The 16,867-nt window shown below is 39.8% G+C and overlaps 1 protein-coding gene across 9 annotated transcripts in view; it reads right to left on the reverse strand.

Moving 5' to 3' along the window:
* The window catches only part of LOC126267010 (ATP-binding cassette sub-family C member 5-like), a 531,190-nt gene that overhangs the window by 439,676 nt on the left and 74,647 nt on the right, over positions 1 to 16,867 (reverse strand). The window lies entirely within an intron of this gene.

Consider the following 16,867-nt stretch of genomic DNA (forward strand, 5'->3'; position numbering starts at 1 on the left):
CCACCTGTTCTAACTTTTGTTCCTCCTATTTGGCACTCAATCCGTTTATATTTCTTTCCCACTGACATTACTTTTGTTTTGGAGATGCTAATCTTCATACCATAGTCCTTACATTTCTGATCTAGCTCTGAAATATTACTTTGCAAACTTTCAATCGAATCTGCCACCACAACTAAGTCATCCGCATATGCAAGACTGCTTATTTTGTGTTCACATATTTTAATCTCACCCAGCCAGTCTATTGTTTTCAACATATGATCCATAAATAATATGAACAACAGTGGCGACACGTTGCAGCCTTGTCTTACCCCTGAAACTACTCTGAACCATGAACTCAATTTACCGTCAACTCTAACTGCTGCCTGACTATCCACGTAAAGATCTTTAATTGCTTGCAAAAGTTTGCCTCCTATTCCATAATCTCATAGAACAGACAATAACTTCCTCCTAGTAACCTGGTCATATGCCTTTTCTAGATCTATAAAGCATATATATAATTTCCTGTTCCACTCATAACACTTCTCCATTATTTGCTGTAAGCTAAAGATCTGGTCCTGACAACCTCTAAGACGCCTAAACCCACACTGATTTTCATCCAACTGGCCCTCAACTAATACTCGCACTTTCCTTTCAACAATACCTGAGAAGATTTTACACACAATGCTGATTAAAGAGATACCTCTGTAGTTGTCACAATCTTTCCTGTTTCCATGTTTAAGGATTGGTGTGATTACTGCTTTTGTCCAGTCTGATGGAACCTGTCCCGACTCCCAGGCCATTTCAATTATCCTGTGTAGCCATTTAAGACCTGAAATTCCACTGTATTTGATGAGTTTCGAATTAATTTCATCCACCCCAGCTGCTTTATTGCACTGCAATCTATTGACCATTTTCTCCACTTCCTCAAATGTGATCCTATTTCCGTCATCATTCCTATCCCATTCTGCCTCGAAATCTGAAACATTACTGATTGTATTTTTACCTACATTGAGCAACTCTTCAAAATATTTCCTCCCTCTGCCCAAGGCATCCACAGGATTCACCAGCAGTTTTCCTAACCTGTCCAAAATACTTGTGATTTCCTTCTTACCTCCCTTTCGAAGACTGCTAATTACACTCCAGAATGGTTTTCCAGCAGCTTGATCCATAGTCTCCAACCTGTTTCCAAAGTCTTCCCAAGATTTCTTCTTGGATGCTGCAATTATCTGTTTGGCTTTGTTTCTTTCTTCAACATAACTTTCTCTGTCTACCTGAGTTCTAGTATGTAGCCATTTTTGATACGGCCTCTTTTTCCTTTTACAAGCTGCCTTGACTGTGTCATTCCACCAAGCTGTTTGCTTCTTCCTCCTTTTATACACTACTGTTCCAAGACATTCTTTAGCCACTTCTAGTACTGTGTCCCTGTACCTTGTCCATTCCTTTTCCAATGACTGTAATTGACTACATTCAACTACCTGGTACCTTTCTGAGATCGCTGTTATGTACTTGTGCCTGATTTCCTTATCCTGAAGTTTCTCCACTGTTATCCTCCTACATATGGACCTGACCACCTGCACTTTCGGCCTCACAATCCCAGTTTCACTGCAGATTAAATAATGATCAGTGTCATCAAAGAATCCCTTGAATACACGTGTGTCCCTCACAGCTTTCCTGAATTCCTGATCTGTTATTATATAGTCAGTGACAGATCTGGTTCCCCTGCCTTCCCAAGTATACCGGAGAATGTTATTATGTTTAAAAAATGAGTTTGTGATTACTAAGCCAATACTGGCACAGAAATCCAACAGTTGTTTCCCGTTCCTGTTGGCCTCCATATCCTCTCCAAATTTACCCATAACTTTTTCATACCCTTCTGTTCAATTTCCAATCCTGGCGATAAAATCACCCATGAGCAGAACACTGTCCTTGTCCTTTACTCTAACAACTACATCACTGAGTGCCTCATAAAAACTATCCATCATATCTTGATCTGTCCCTTCACAATGCGAATCGATAAGTGTCATGGCGGCTGCAGTGTAACACGTGTTAAGTTCGGCTCGCGAAATTTAGTCGAATTTGAAGGTGTACTCGCAGGTGGTGTTGTCAAGTACATGTGGAAATCGTGTAAACAACAGTGTTCTGTGCAGTAGTGCTATTTTTCTTTCTGTGCTCCGCCAATATCTTCGAGAAAATGGTAAACAGAAGAGTCAACAGCAACGCGTCCAGCAGCGGGGAAGCAGCAGGTGAGGCGGGCCTGCTCCTGGCGGAAGGTGTGGCCGCGGCTCCCGGTATAGCAGAGCTGGTCCGCTCTGAGGTAAACGCTGTGCTTCGCAATAAAAACAATCTCGATCTGATAGCAGGTACTATATCAGATACTGTAACGGCAGCAGTATTGGCCAAAATGCGTGAAACTGTTGAGGCCAATACTGCCGAAATTACAGCACTAAAAAAGTCTGTGTCTGAATACGAGAAAAAGGCACAAGAGTTGGAAGTGAAACTACCTGCCGCAACAGACGAGCTAGAACAGTACCAAAGGCAAAATAGTCTACGACTGTTTGCAGTAGCAGAAAATAAGGAAGAAGACACGGACAACCTGCTTATACACATCGCGAGTGAAAAATTAGGCGTTGAAGTGATCAAGGCAGACATTGACAGGAGCCATCGGGTGCTACCAAACCTCGTCCAATAATAATTAAATTTGTGTCACACCGAAAAAGGGCTGAGATCTTTACACAGAAGAAGAAGTTAGCAAGGACAGGGCTTACAATAAGGGAAGATCTGACACACGAGCGGCTAAAGATTTTAAACAGTGCCATATCCCATTTCGGTCTTCAGAATGTGTGGACTCAGGATGGCAGAGTAATCATTAAGACTGCAGCTGGAAAGAAGACAGTCACAAACATGACAGAACTAAATAGTATTAAGTGAACCTACTCGAGCCAAAAGTCAAACTTAACACCATTTGCAAATTGTAACAGTCCTATACTCAGATATAGTCTTGTAATTGCATTAACTTTTTAACTATTTGTACCTTCAACTAATTGTTTTTGTAACTGTATTCACTTTTTACTATTTTTTTGTGTCTGTAGCTGTAGCCATTGCTTAATTTTAGTTACTGCTAGTACTTTTTCATTTTCTCAGTTTATTCTCTTACATTCTGTAATAGATCTATTGCAATTATTAGTCTCTCCTTTAGTTCATTAGTCAACCATCTCTTCGGTTTAAATTGTTCATAACAAAAATCACTATCAGTATCACTTTAGCAAATCTAAATCTAATTGTAGCTTCCTACGATAATCACTACCACTATCACTCTAGTAAATTTCAATTTAATTCTAGCTTCCTACGATAATCTATTAAATATTAAGCTTACTTCTCTCTGCTGGCAGCATCGGCCTCTTAAATCACTCCCCTTTCCCTTATTTCCACCTTAAGCTGTTTCAAATACGCTAATTACATTTCTCCTCTTACGACATAGGATACTCAGTGACACACAGCCGTCACGATTTTGGTCATATTCTCCTTGCACCCAATACGACTAATCCATTTTCTATACTCCCGTGACCTCAGGAAATCTCTTGCAGTCGCCTTTCTTTCGGCACTCGCGGAGTCACAAACAGGGCGCGCAAAATCACGGACACCCGTGTATTATGTCACTTGGCATAAACACCGGCCAGTGCCCCTCGCGGCAGGTAGTGCCTAACAAAGGGACAAACCAGTCTGCCACCCTACTCTAGGCTGCTCAGCGGAATGCGTCAGAGCTTTTAGCAGCTCACTGCAACATTCAGTCTTTACCTGCACATTACTAAGAACTTAGCCTCCTCTTCAACCAACTAAACTATCATGTAATCCTCTTATCCGAAACGTGGTGAAGCCACACATATCCTCTGCATCTATTCATCTCCCAGGGTACACATTTCTTAGGGCAGACAGATCAAAAAAGCGAGGTGGTGGGGTTGGCGCATATATACGAACAGATCTCAAAGCGAAAGTCTTATGTACGTCAGATCCTGCTGAAGAAAAAGAGGCTGAATTCATGTTTATTGAAATAAATATACAAAGTCAGAAATTCTTGACTGGCGTCATGTACAAGCCGCCAAAAATAAGGTCAATGAGTTCCTTCCAGTTGGAATTACATTCACTTCAGTGTCAATACGAACATGTCATTGTAATGGGTGACTTGAACATAGACCTGCTAAGAGACACTCCGTCCGCAATAAACCTAAGAAGACTGTTTAGTTGCAATAGCATGACCATTCTTCCATTACAACCTACACACCATATGGTGCACAGTCATACTCTTATAGACGTGATAAAACGAAACAGACTGACAAAGTAAGAGATGTTGGTCAATCATCGGCCCCTGGCCTCTCAGCACATGATGTAATATTCCTGGCCTACTCTGTGCAGCCCCCAAGGATCAAATCACGTTACATAACTTGTAGGAACATGAAACGTATTGACCTTGATGCTCTAACATCCAATTGCTCAGAAATCTCATGGCATCAAATAATCAGAGAACCTACAATCGACGGCAAAATTAATGAACTTGGTGATAAACTCACTGCCCTCTATGACAAACTTGCACCTGTGCGCACGGTCCGTGTAAGAAAATCTCCTGCTCCATGGCTGACAGCTGAATTACGTCAAATGATGACTAATAGGGATGCTGCCCACAGGCGTTTCAAGGCAGATCCGAAACCCGAGCGTTTTGAAGAATATAGAAAGCTATGGAACAGAGTGAAACAATGCATTCGCAATGCCAAAATCAGGCACGCTCACTCCCTTGTATGCAGCGATCTGACACCCACGACTCTATGGAAGAATCTCCGTAGCTTGGGGGTTGGAAAGGCAAAATCGGAAACTACTTTTCATGTGTCAGCTAACGAATTAAATGAATTCTTCTCTGCACCTCTGAATACCAGCACGGCTGATAATTACCGTCCACAAGAATCCCCAAACAGGATAACTAACAACGATACCTTCCATCTAAAACATGTAACAACAAATACGGCAAGAAAAGCAATAATGAGAATCTATTCTGATGCAATAGGCAACGACAGTATCAGTATAACCATGATTAAGAATGTTGCCGATATCTTAGTACCTGTCTTAACTGACATATTCAATTTTTCCCTCGTGAACGGAATATACCCCACTGCATGGAAAAGAAGCACAATTCGACCCATCCCTAAGATCGAAAACCCGCAACTGCCTAGTGATTACCGACCAATTAGCATACTGCCTGCTGTTTCCAAAGCACTTGAATATATTGTTCATGACCAAATCACTGAACACTTGCATGAATTCAGTCTATATGACAATTTTCAATCCAGTTTCCGTAAACATCACAGCACAAACACTGCTCTAATTAAAGTAACTGATGACCTGAAATATGCCATCGACAATCGAAAGGCAACAATATTGACGCTACTGTACTTCAGCAAAGCTTTTGACACTGTTAACTTTGACATATTGCTCAGAAAAATGCAACAGCTTAATTTCTCTGATAGTGCATTCAGATTGTTTGAAAGCTACTTAAAAGACAGACAGCAATGTGTTGTCTGCGTAAATGAAAAATCTTCCTGGAAACATTTTTTTTTTTTTGAGTGCCACAAGGATAAGTCTTAGGACCACTTTTGTTTTCTTTATATGTCATCGATATTTCGTCGGTTTTGTCCTCCTGTAAATATCATTTCTATTCCGACGACCTCCAGCTCTACCTAAGTGTCAGACCTGAAGATGTAAACACTGCAATTGCTCTGATGAATGATGATCTGTCTTCAGTAGTGACATGGGCGAAAAACCTGGGGCTTAAATTAAATGCAAAAAAGACGCAAGTAATCTTAATAGCCCATCAGAAATTAGTAAGTAAGTGGGTGTAGCTTTGGACGAGCATCTCAACTGGGCGGAGAATACAGTCGCAGTGTGCCGAAAGACGTCTGCTTGTCTCTATGCTCTCAAAAAGTTTTGGAACATATTTCCACAGGACTTGAAACGCCAGCTCATGCAAGCACTCATTCTACCGAACCTCCACTATTGTGATGTGATTCAACAAGGCATGAGTAGTGAAAACAAAAGACGGCTAGAGCTAACCATGAATGCCTGTGTGCGTTACACCTGCAACATTCGCCGATATGATCATGTTAGTGCTTCATACTCCGAGCTAGGGTGGCTGTGGCCGGACAAACTGCGTGACTACCACACTCTATGTCTACTTCACCGACTCCTCGTCGCACAAGCACCCCAGTACCTTGCTTCAGAGATTAAAAACCTGTCACGCCATCATAATCAAAACACGAGGTCACTCTTATCTGGTATCCTAACTGTGCCCACTCACAGAACAAAAACTTTTGCAGACTCCTTCTCAGTTGCCGCTGTCCGCCTCTGGAACAAACTGCCCCTTACCTTGAGGAAAATTCAATCTCCTGTTGCTTTTAAGAAGAAGTTGAAGCATTTCCTACTGTCATCCTCATAAAGTTCTCCACAAAATTAATGTGCAAGGCCAATGCTCTCATCTGTCAAATAGCAAAGCTAGCGTCTCCTATCTTGCTTGTGAGTTGCCTTCCTGTATGCCTTTCTCTATTAGCCACGCAGTCTTCTTTTCCTTTATATTTCCTTAATTATGTTTCATCATGTCTCTCTATTCTTCTCCTCCTTTCACCATGAGTCTCCCTCATACTCCCTGCTGCCAGCACTCCTATCTAAAATCTTTCTCTTCAATAATGTATTTTTCCAGGTGTACCTTTCTAATTGTTTATTTCACTTTTTGTATTAGATGTAGTTTAACATGCCTACTAAAACATATTAATGTAAAATAAGTAGAATGCCTGGTTAGATGTAAGAGAGGGCCTGATGGCCCTAATCTTGCCAGGTTAAATAAATAAATAAATATACTGTCACAATCCTAATTTTCTTGCTAGACACTGTCAAATCTATCCACATCAGTCGTCCGTTTACATACCTTATTGCAGCTACACTGGGTTCCATTTCTTTCCTGATGTAAAGCCCTACACCCCATTGTGCTATTCCTGCTTTGACTCCTGACAGGTAGACCTTGTATACTCCCACTTCCTCTTCTTTCTCACCCCTTACCCGAATGTCACTAACAGCTAAAATGTCCAGCCCCATCTTACTTGCAGCCTCTGCCAGCTCTACCTTCTTCCCAGAGTAGCCCCCATTGATATTAATAGCTCCCCATCTCATTACCATTTGTTTGCCAAGTCGTACCTTAGGAGTCCCTGGTTTGTCAGTTAGAAGTGGGACTCTGTCACCTCCAAAGGTCCAAGGCATTTTGCTCTGATTGTTGCCAGCATCATATTTAAAGTACCAGGGAAGCAGGTTGCTAGCCTTACTTGCCCTGAGTCCCATTGGGTATTAATCCTAACGGTTGAGGGACTAACCGGTGGATTTGGTAGTCTTTGCCGTATGAGCACAAAGGTGACCACGACTCAGAATATGTTTGAGATGCCCTACCTTATTCCAAAGTAACTGGTGTCCCGACTGTCGGGACCACTTACTTGGCCACTCATACGTTGCCCGTGGTTCATGAACTAGGACATGACTACAGGAACCCACACCATGAACCACCAGCTATAAAAAAGTTCCAGTTCTGACCCTCTTAAGAACAAACATAATAAAGACGTTTAAATAATTTTCCTTTCCCTGATGACTCCCCCCCCCCCCCCCCCCCCCCCCCGACCACTGTACATGGGTGCCATCGTCTTTTTTGAGGCTTACATATATTCTCACAGTAATACAATAAATGAGAGTTCATCATACAACCGACAGCACATTGTAATTATATTCAACAGTAAACAATTAAGTACATGCAATGACCCACAAGATTTCATTTTCTGTATTTCCCAGAACATGCTGAGATCCTTTGCGCTCCTCTCCACAGAGACTTGTTGTACACAGTATCATAACAAAGAAATGCTAATGTCTAACCAAATAACAGATAATTCATCTCACACCCAACAGCATTGCTTGTAAATTCTGCATCATATATAATTTCTACAGCTTGCCTTATTTGCCATGTCTAACTTGTTTAGTAAAATTTTTGTTCAGTAATCATCTTTTCATGAATAATAATGTGCCCATTTCTCTCTCTCTCCCTCTCTCTCTAACTCTCACTCTCTCTCTTTCTCTCTGTCCTCCATCCCCCCCCTTCTGCCACGCACTCTGCCACCTAATAGCTCTGTCTAATTCCCTTCCCAGTAAAAACTAAAGACCGGTAAGAATATGTTGTTCAAATGATAATACATAAATTATTAAAACAATCCTGCTGGAGGAACATTCGTAACTGAGCATTATAGTAGAGATTGAAAGTACTGATTCAGTTGTACAGTTTTTAATTTTCCAAATCTTACACCCTGACTGGTTTTAGGCTATTACATGCCCATCATCAACTGTGACAACTTTGTGCTGCACGAGAGCATAAGATGCGGTATACCACCAGCAAGTGCAGAGCATGGTAAGCTCCATGTTCCGTGCTTACTGGTGGTACACCCGTGCTCTCTATTGTGGCACTCGGGGTGACTGCACAAAATTATCACACTCGATGATGGGCATGTAATTGCCTGAAACTGGTTGTGGTCTGGTTTTGCAACAGTTTGCAGAATTTAATAATAAAAAGGACACTGGATACTAATCAGTAGAGAATAGACCAAGAATAATTTCTCATCAAAACTCAAAGCTATTTCACCATTACTATGAAACTAATAGGACTTCCCGCCTTCTCCTCTCCCTGGCTCAGAGCCTTCGTACACTATCGTCCATAATCATCCCATATTTATTTCCATATTTATGTCACCAGTGACAATTTGGGGTGAAAATCTGAGGATTACATTTTTCCAAGACTTCACTAACAGTGTCAGATAATTGCCTAAAATTTCTGAGATTTTTACGCCAAACAGTTACTTAGACATGAGTGCACTCCTGCACGTCTGCAAAATTTCCAAAGTTATTTGTAGTTAAAGCGCCAAATACTTGTGTGAAAATGCTGAAACAGGGTAACATGGTAACATCAATATAACAAATTGTTAATTTTTGTTGTTGTGGTATTCAGTCCTGAGACTGGTTTGATGCAGCTCTCCATGCTACACTATCCTGTGCAAGCTTCTTCATCTCCCAGTACCTACTGCAACCTACATCCTTCTGAATCTGCTTAGTGTATTCATCTCTTGGTCTCTCTCTACAATTTTTACCCTCCATGCTGCCCTCCAATACTAAATTGGTGATCCCTTTATGTCTCAGAAAATGTCCTACCAACCAATCCCTTTTCTAGTAAAGTTGTGCCACAAACTTCTCTTCTCCCCAATCCTATTCAATATCTCCTCATCAGTTATATGATCTATCCATCTAATCTTCAGCGTTCTACTATAGCACCATATTTCAAAAGCTTCTGTTCTCTTCTTGTCCAAACTAGTTATTGTCCATGTTTCACTACCATACTAGGGGTAAGATAGATACTGCCTACAGGAAAATTAAAGAGACCTTTGTAGAAAAGAGAACCACTTGCATGAATACACTCCATACAAATACTTGCTGTCTCTGACAGAATTACAATGTCATCAGCGAACCTCAAAGTTTTTATTTCTTCTCCATGGATTTTAATTCCTACTCTGAATTCTTCTTTTGTTTCCTTCACTGCTTGCTCAATATACAGATTGAATAATATCGGGGACAGGCTACAACCCTGTCTCACTCCCTTCCCAACCACTGCTTCCCTTTCATGCCCCTCGACTCTTATAGCTGCCATCTGGTTTCTGTACAAATTGTAAATAGCCTTTTGCTCCCTGTATTTTGCCACTACCACCTTCACAATTTGAAGCAGAGTATTCCAGTCAACACTGTCAAAAGCTTTCTCTAAGTCTATGAATGCTAGAAACGTATGTTTGCCTTTCCTTAATCTATTTTCTAAGATAGGTCGTAGGGTCAGTATTGCCTCACGTGTTCCGACATTTCTACAGAATCCAAACTGATCTCCCCCAAGGTCAGCTTCTACCAGTTTTTCCATTCATCTGTGAAGAATTTGTGTTAGTATTTTGCAGCTGTGGCTTATTAAACTGATAGTTCGTGTCATTTTCACATCTGTCATCCCCTGCTTTCTTTGGGACTGGAACTATTATATTCTTCTTGAAGTCTGAGGGTATTTCGCATGTTTCATACATCTTGCTCACCAGTTGGTAGAGTTTTGTCAGGACTGGCTCTCCCAAGGCTGTCTGTAGTTCTAATGGCATGTTTTCTACTCCCGGGGCCTTGTTTCGACTCAGGTCTTTCAGTTCTCTGTCAAACTCTTCACGCATTATCATATCTCCCATTTCATCTTCATCTACATCCTCTTCCATTTCCATAATATTGTCCTCAAGTACATCACCCTTGTATAGACCCTCTATATACTCCTTCCACTTTTCTGCTTTCCCTTTTTTGCTTAGAACTGGGTTTCCATCAAAGCTCTTGATTTTCATGCAAGTGGTTCTCTTTTCTCCAAAGGCCTCTTTAATTTTCCTGTAAGCAGTATCTATCTTCCCCTAGTGAGATAAGCTTGTACATCCTTACATTTGTCCTCTAGCTATCCCTGCTTGGCCATTTTGCACTTCCTGTCGATCTCATTTTTGAGACGTTTGTATTCCTTTTTGCCTGCTTCATTTACTGCATTTTTATATTTTCTCCTTTCATCAATTAAATTCAATATTTCTTCTGTTACCCACGGATTTTTACTAGCCCTCACCTTTTTACCTACTTGATCCTCTGCTGCCTTCACTACTTCATCACTCAGAGCTACCCATTCTTCTTCTACTGTATTTCTTTCCCCCATTCGTGACAATTGTTCCCTTATGCTCTCCCTGAAACTCTGTACAACCTCTGGTTCTTTCAGTTTATCCAGGTCCTATCTCCTTAAATTCTCATCTTTTTGCAGTTTCTTCACTTTTAATCTACAGTTCATAACCAATAGATTGTGGTGAGAGTCCACATATGCCCCTGGACATGTCTTAAAATTTAAAACCTGGTTCCTAAATCTCTGCCTTACCATTATATAATCTATCTGAAACCTGTCAGTATTGCCAGGCTTCTTCCATGTATACAACCTTCTTTTATGATACTTGAACCAAGTGTTAGCAATGATTAAGTTATGCTCTGTGCAAAATTCTACCAGACGGCTTCCTCTTTCATTTCTTAGCCCCAATCCATAATCACCTAATATCTTTCCTTCTCTCCCTTTTCCTACTCCTGAATTCCAGTCACCTATGACTATTAAATTTTAGTCTCCCTTCACTACCTGAATAATTTATTTTATCTCATCATAATACATTTCATCAATTTCTTCGTCATCAGCAGAGCTAGTTGGCAGATAAACTTGTACTTCTGTAGTAGGCATGGGCTTCGTGTCTATCGTGGCCACAATAATGCATTCACTATGTTGTTTATAGTAGCTTACCCATACTCCTATTTTTTTTATTCATTATTAAACATAGTCCTGCATTACCCCTATTTGATTTTGTATTTATAACCCTGTATTCGCCTGACCAAAAGTCTTGTTGTTCCTGCCAGTGAACTTCACTAATCCCTACTATAGCTAACTTTAACCTATCCATTTCCCTTTTTAAATTTTCTAACCTACCTGCTCGATTAAGGGATCTGACATTCCACACTCCGATCCGTAGAACGCCAGTTTTCTTTCTCCTGATAACGACGTCCTCCTGAGTAGTCCTCGCCTGGAGATCCGAATAGGGGACTATTTTACCTCCGTAAAATTTTACCCAAGAGGACGCCATCATCATTAAACCATACAGTAAAGCTGCATGCCCTCGGGAAAAATTACGTCTGTAGCTTCCCCTTGCTTTCAGCCGTTTGCCATACCACAACAGCAAGGCCATTTTGGTTAGTGTTACAAGGCCAGATCATTCAATTATCCAGACTGTTGCCCCTGCAACTACTGAAAAGGCTGCTGTCTGGCTGTTCAACAGATACCCCTCCATAGTGGTTGCGCCTACAGTACGGCTATCTGTATCACTGTTTTTAATAGCTCTGAAAGCACACACTAGGTATTGTTAATGTTTCATTTAATTGATTGAAAAAAGAGGATCATGTTCTAATAATGTTTATTCTTCTTTCACGGTAGCTTAAATCTAAGCATTTATTTTGATTATGAACAAGTACACTGTCAGAAGTAAAAACTGTGTGTACTGCCATACAATTATCAAGTGAAAATTTGTATGAAAGTTTGTATTTTGTTCATAAAATCAAATGTACCTGCATGTACTAAATAAAATTCAAGTTGAATGCAAATTTAGAACTTTCCTATCAACTTTTCATATGTTTCGAACTGCCTACAAATACACTTAACATCCTCTTTATTACAAATATTTTCCTTGTATTACATAAATTAATGGTGAGCAAGATGTATGAGACAGGCGAAATACCCTTAGACTTCAATTCCAGTCCCAAAGAAAGCAGGGGATGACAGATGTGAAAATGACACGAACTATCAGTTTAATAAGCCACGGCTGCAAAATACTTACACAAATTCTTTACAGATGAATGGAAAAACTGGTAGAAAGTGACCTGGGGAAGATCAGTTTGGATTCTGTAGAAATGTTGGAACATGTGAGGTAATACTGACCTTACTGCTTATCTTAGAAAAAAAATTAAGGAAAGGCAAACATACGTTTCTACCATTTATAGACTTAGAGGAAGCTTTTGACAATGTTGACTGGAATACTCTCCTTCAAATTCTGAAGGTGGCAGGGGTAAAATACAGGGAGCAAAAGGCTGTTTACAATTTGTACAGAAACCAGATGGCAGTTATAAGAGTCGAGGGGCATGAAAGGGAAGCAGTGGTTGGGAAGTGAGTGAGACAGGGTTATAGCCTTTCCCGACGTTATTCAATCTGTATATTGAGCAAGTAGTGAAGGAAACAAAAGAAAAATTCGGAGTAGGAATTAAAATCCATGGAGAAAAAATTAAAACTTTGAGGTTCACCGATGACACTGTAATTCTGTCAGAGACATCAAAGGAACTGGAAGAGCAGCTGAACGGAATGGACATTGTCTTGAAAAGAGGATATAAGATGAATACCAACAAAAGCAATACAAGGATATTGGAATGTAGTCGAATTAAATCGGGTGATGCTGAGAGAATTAGATTAGGAAGTGAGAAGCTTAAAGTAGTAAAGGAGTTTTGCTATTTGGGGAGCAAAATAACTGATGATGGTCGAAGTAGAGAGGACATAAAATGTAGACTGGCAATGGCAAGGAAAGCGTTTCTGAAGAAGAAAAATTTGTTAACATTGAGTATAGATTTAAATGTCAGGAAGTCGTTTCTGAAAGTATTTGTAAGGAGTGTAGCCATGTATGGAAGTGAAACGTGGACGATGAATAGTTTAGACAAAAAGAGAATAGAAGCTTTCGAAATCTGGTGCAACAGATGGATGCTGAAGATTAGATGGGTAGATCACATAACTAATTAGGAGGTATTGAATAAAATTGAGGAGAAGAGAAATTTGTGGCACAACTTGACTAGAAGAAGGGATCGGTTTGTAGGACACATTCTGAGGCATCAATGGATCACCAATTTAGTATTGGAGGGCAGCACGGAGGGTAAAAATTGTAAAGGGAGACCAAGAGATGAATACACTAAACAGATTTAGAAGGATGTAGGTTGCAGTAGATACTGGGAGATGAAGAAGTTTGCACAGGATGGATTAGCATGGAGAGCTGCATCAAACCAGTCTCTGGTCTAAAGACCACAACATCAACAACTTAAATTAAAAAGAAAATGCATCGTATTGAGAATTTTTAATTTACTATGTAAGACACAACAGAGGCCCAGTATCAAAATTATTATTTTTCTCTCTCTGTCTGGTCCTGTTTTAGCACTTTCACATTATGATATAGTGCACTACTAAAGATGAGTGTTTCTGCTGCAACTGCAAATGACAAGGACCAGTTTGCAAGTACACAAAAGGAAAGTCATGTGACACATAAAAAGTCTGACAGTGAGATACAAGGATTTTATTGCAGTAGAGCACCCAAATACATCAAGGAATACTGCCAATATTGATTTATTGGCAGAATGTATCTTCACTCTGCCAGGGAGTTAATGATTTATTTACTGGCTAAAACAGTAAATAAATAAAATTAAATAATTAAATACCTTTCAACATAAAAAATTACTTATATTATTACAAAATTGTAAATCACACTTTTGCATTTTCATCAAAGATCTAAAACTGCAAAAAAATCATTTCATATTTGTATAGAGGAGAACAACACATTGCAGGATATGTAAGGAGTTATGGGATGGGAAAAGAAAAAGTGTCGGGATGTAGCCTCTTCTGAAGTTAAGGCTACCACAATGAATTATTATTATTATTATTATTATTATTAATATTATTACTTTTCTTTTTTTGTAAAGTGTGAACTTTTCAGAGTGGAGTGGAATGATGTTTATTCGTTGTTATAGTGGTAAGTCAAAATAAGCAAGTTACAAGTCTTTGTTGAGGATGCCACTAGTGAGTGATGCTTACACAGCAACAAGAATAATGCCGGTTAGGAGGCAAAGCATCAACAACTTAAACTAACAAAAAACTCAATTTGTTGAAATTTTCTGGATTTCTGCCATACATTTGGTGGTTCACAAATATTTACATGCTAACTGGCTGCCTAGCTCATTTGTATTACATAACTGTTCCTACAATTGCACGAAAACTTCACGGCATTTCAAGCAGCTAAAACTGACTTCTTGTCGTTGTTGTGGTCTTTAGTCTGGAGACTGGTTTGAAAATTGACTTCTTGTCGTTGTTGTGGTCTTTAGTCCAGAGACTGGTTTGATGCAGCTCTCCATGCTACTCTATCCTGTGCAAGCCTCTCTGTTTCCAAGTAACTTCTGCAACCTTCTGAATCTGCTTAGTGTACTCATCTCTTGGTCTCCCTCTATGATTTTTACCCTCCACACTTCCCCCCAATACTAAACTGATGATCCCTTTATGGCTCAGAACATGTCCACCAACTGATCCCTTCTTCTAGTCAAGTTGTGCCACAAATTCCTCTTCTCCTCAATTCTATTCATTACCTCCTCATTAGTTACATGATCTGTCATCTAATCTTCAGCAGTCTTTTGTAGCACCACATTCCAAATTATTTATCTAAAACATTTATCATCCACGTTTCACTTCCATAAATGGCTACACTCCATACAAATATTTACACTTAAATCTATACCCGGTGTTAACACATTTCTCCAGGAACACTTTTCTTGCCATGGCCAGTCTGCATTTTATATCCTCCCTACTTCGACCACCATGAGTTACTTTGCTTCCCAAATAGAAAAACTCATTTAATACCTTATGTGTCTCATTTCCTAATCTAATACCCTCAGCATTACTTGATTTAATTCGACTACATTCCATTATCATCATTTTCCTTTTGTTGCTGTTCATCGTATCTCCTCCTTTCAAGGCATGGTTCATTCCATTCAACTGCTCTTCCAGGTCGTTTGCTGTTTCTGACAGAATTACAATGTCATCGGCAGACCTCCTCATTTCCTTCACTGCTTGCTCAATATAACCCTGTCTCACTCCCTTCTCAGCCACTTCTTCCCTTTTTCGCGGCTCAACTCTTATAACTGCCACCTGGTTTCTGCTCAAATTTTAAATAGCCTTTCACTCCCTGAATTTTACCTGGACATTCCAGTAAACATGGTCAAAAGCTTTCTCTAAGTCTGCAAATGCTAGAAATGTAAGTTTGCCTTTCCTAAATCTATCTTTTAAGATAAGTTGTAGGGTCAGTATTGCCTCACGTGTTCCAACATTTCTACGGAATCCAAACTGATCTTCCCCAAAAATGACCTCTACAATTTTTCAAGTTGTTTGTAAAGAATTTGTGTCAGTATTTTGCAACCGTGACTTATTAAACTGATAGATCGGTAATTTTCACACCTGTTAACACCTGCTTTCTTTGGGATTGGAATTATTATATTCTTCTTGAAGTCTGAGGGTATTTCACCTCTCTCCTATATCTTGCTCACCAAATGGAAGAGTTTTGTCATGTCTCACTCACCTAAGGCTATCAGTAGTTCTAATGGAATATTGTCTACTCCTGGGAATTTTTTTCCAAAATAGGTCTTTCAGTGCTCTGTCAAAGTCTTCACATCATACCATATCTCCCACTTCATCTTCATCTATGTCCTCTTCCATGTCCATAATATTGCCCGGAAGTACATTGCCCTTGTATACACCCTCTATAAACTCCTTCCACCTTTCTGCTTTCCCTTCATCGCTTAGGGCTGGTTTTCCATCTGAGCTCTTGATATTCATACAGGTAGTTAACTTTTCTCCAAAGGTCCTTTAATTTTCCTGTATGCAGTATCCATCTTACCCCTAGTGATTTGTCCTCTAGCCATCCCTGCTTAGATATTTTGCACTTCCTGTCAATCTCAGCTTTGAGACATTTGCATTCCTTTTCGTCTGTTTCATTTACTGCATTTTCATATATTCTCCTTTCATCAATTAAATTCATTATCTCTTCAGCTTTTCTACTAGTCCTTTTCCTTTTACCTACCTGATCCTCTGCTGTCTTCACTATTTCATCTCTAGAAGCTAGAAATTCTTCTGGTATTGTATTTCTTACCCCTGTTCTTGTCAGTCATTCCCCAACGCTCCCTCTGAAACCCTCAACAACACCCAGTTCTTATGTTTATCCAGGTCCCATCTCCTTAAATTCCTACATTTTTGCAGTTTCTTCAGTTTTAATTTACAGTTCATAACCAATAAATTGTGGTCAAGAGTCCACATCTGCTCCTGGAAAGTCTTACAATTTAAAACCTCATTCCTAAATCTCTGTCTTATGATTATATAACCTATCTGAAACCTTCTCGTGACTCC

This window comes from Schistocerca gregaria, chromosome 1, assembly GCF_023897955.1.
Source record: "Schistocerca gregaria isolate iqSchGreg1 chromosome 1, iqSchGreg1.2, whole genome shotgun sequence".
Classification (NCBI taxonomy): domain Eukaryota; kingdom Metazoa; phylum Arthropoda; class Insecta; order Orthoptera; family Acrididae; genus Schistocerca; species Schistocerca gregaria.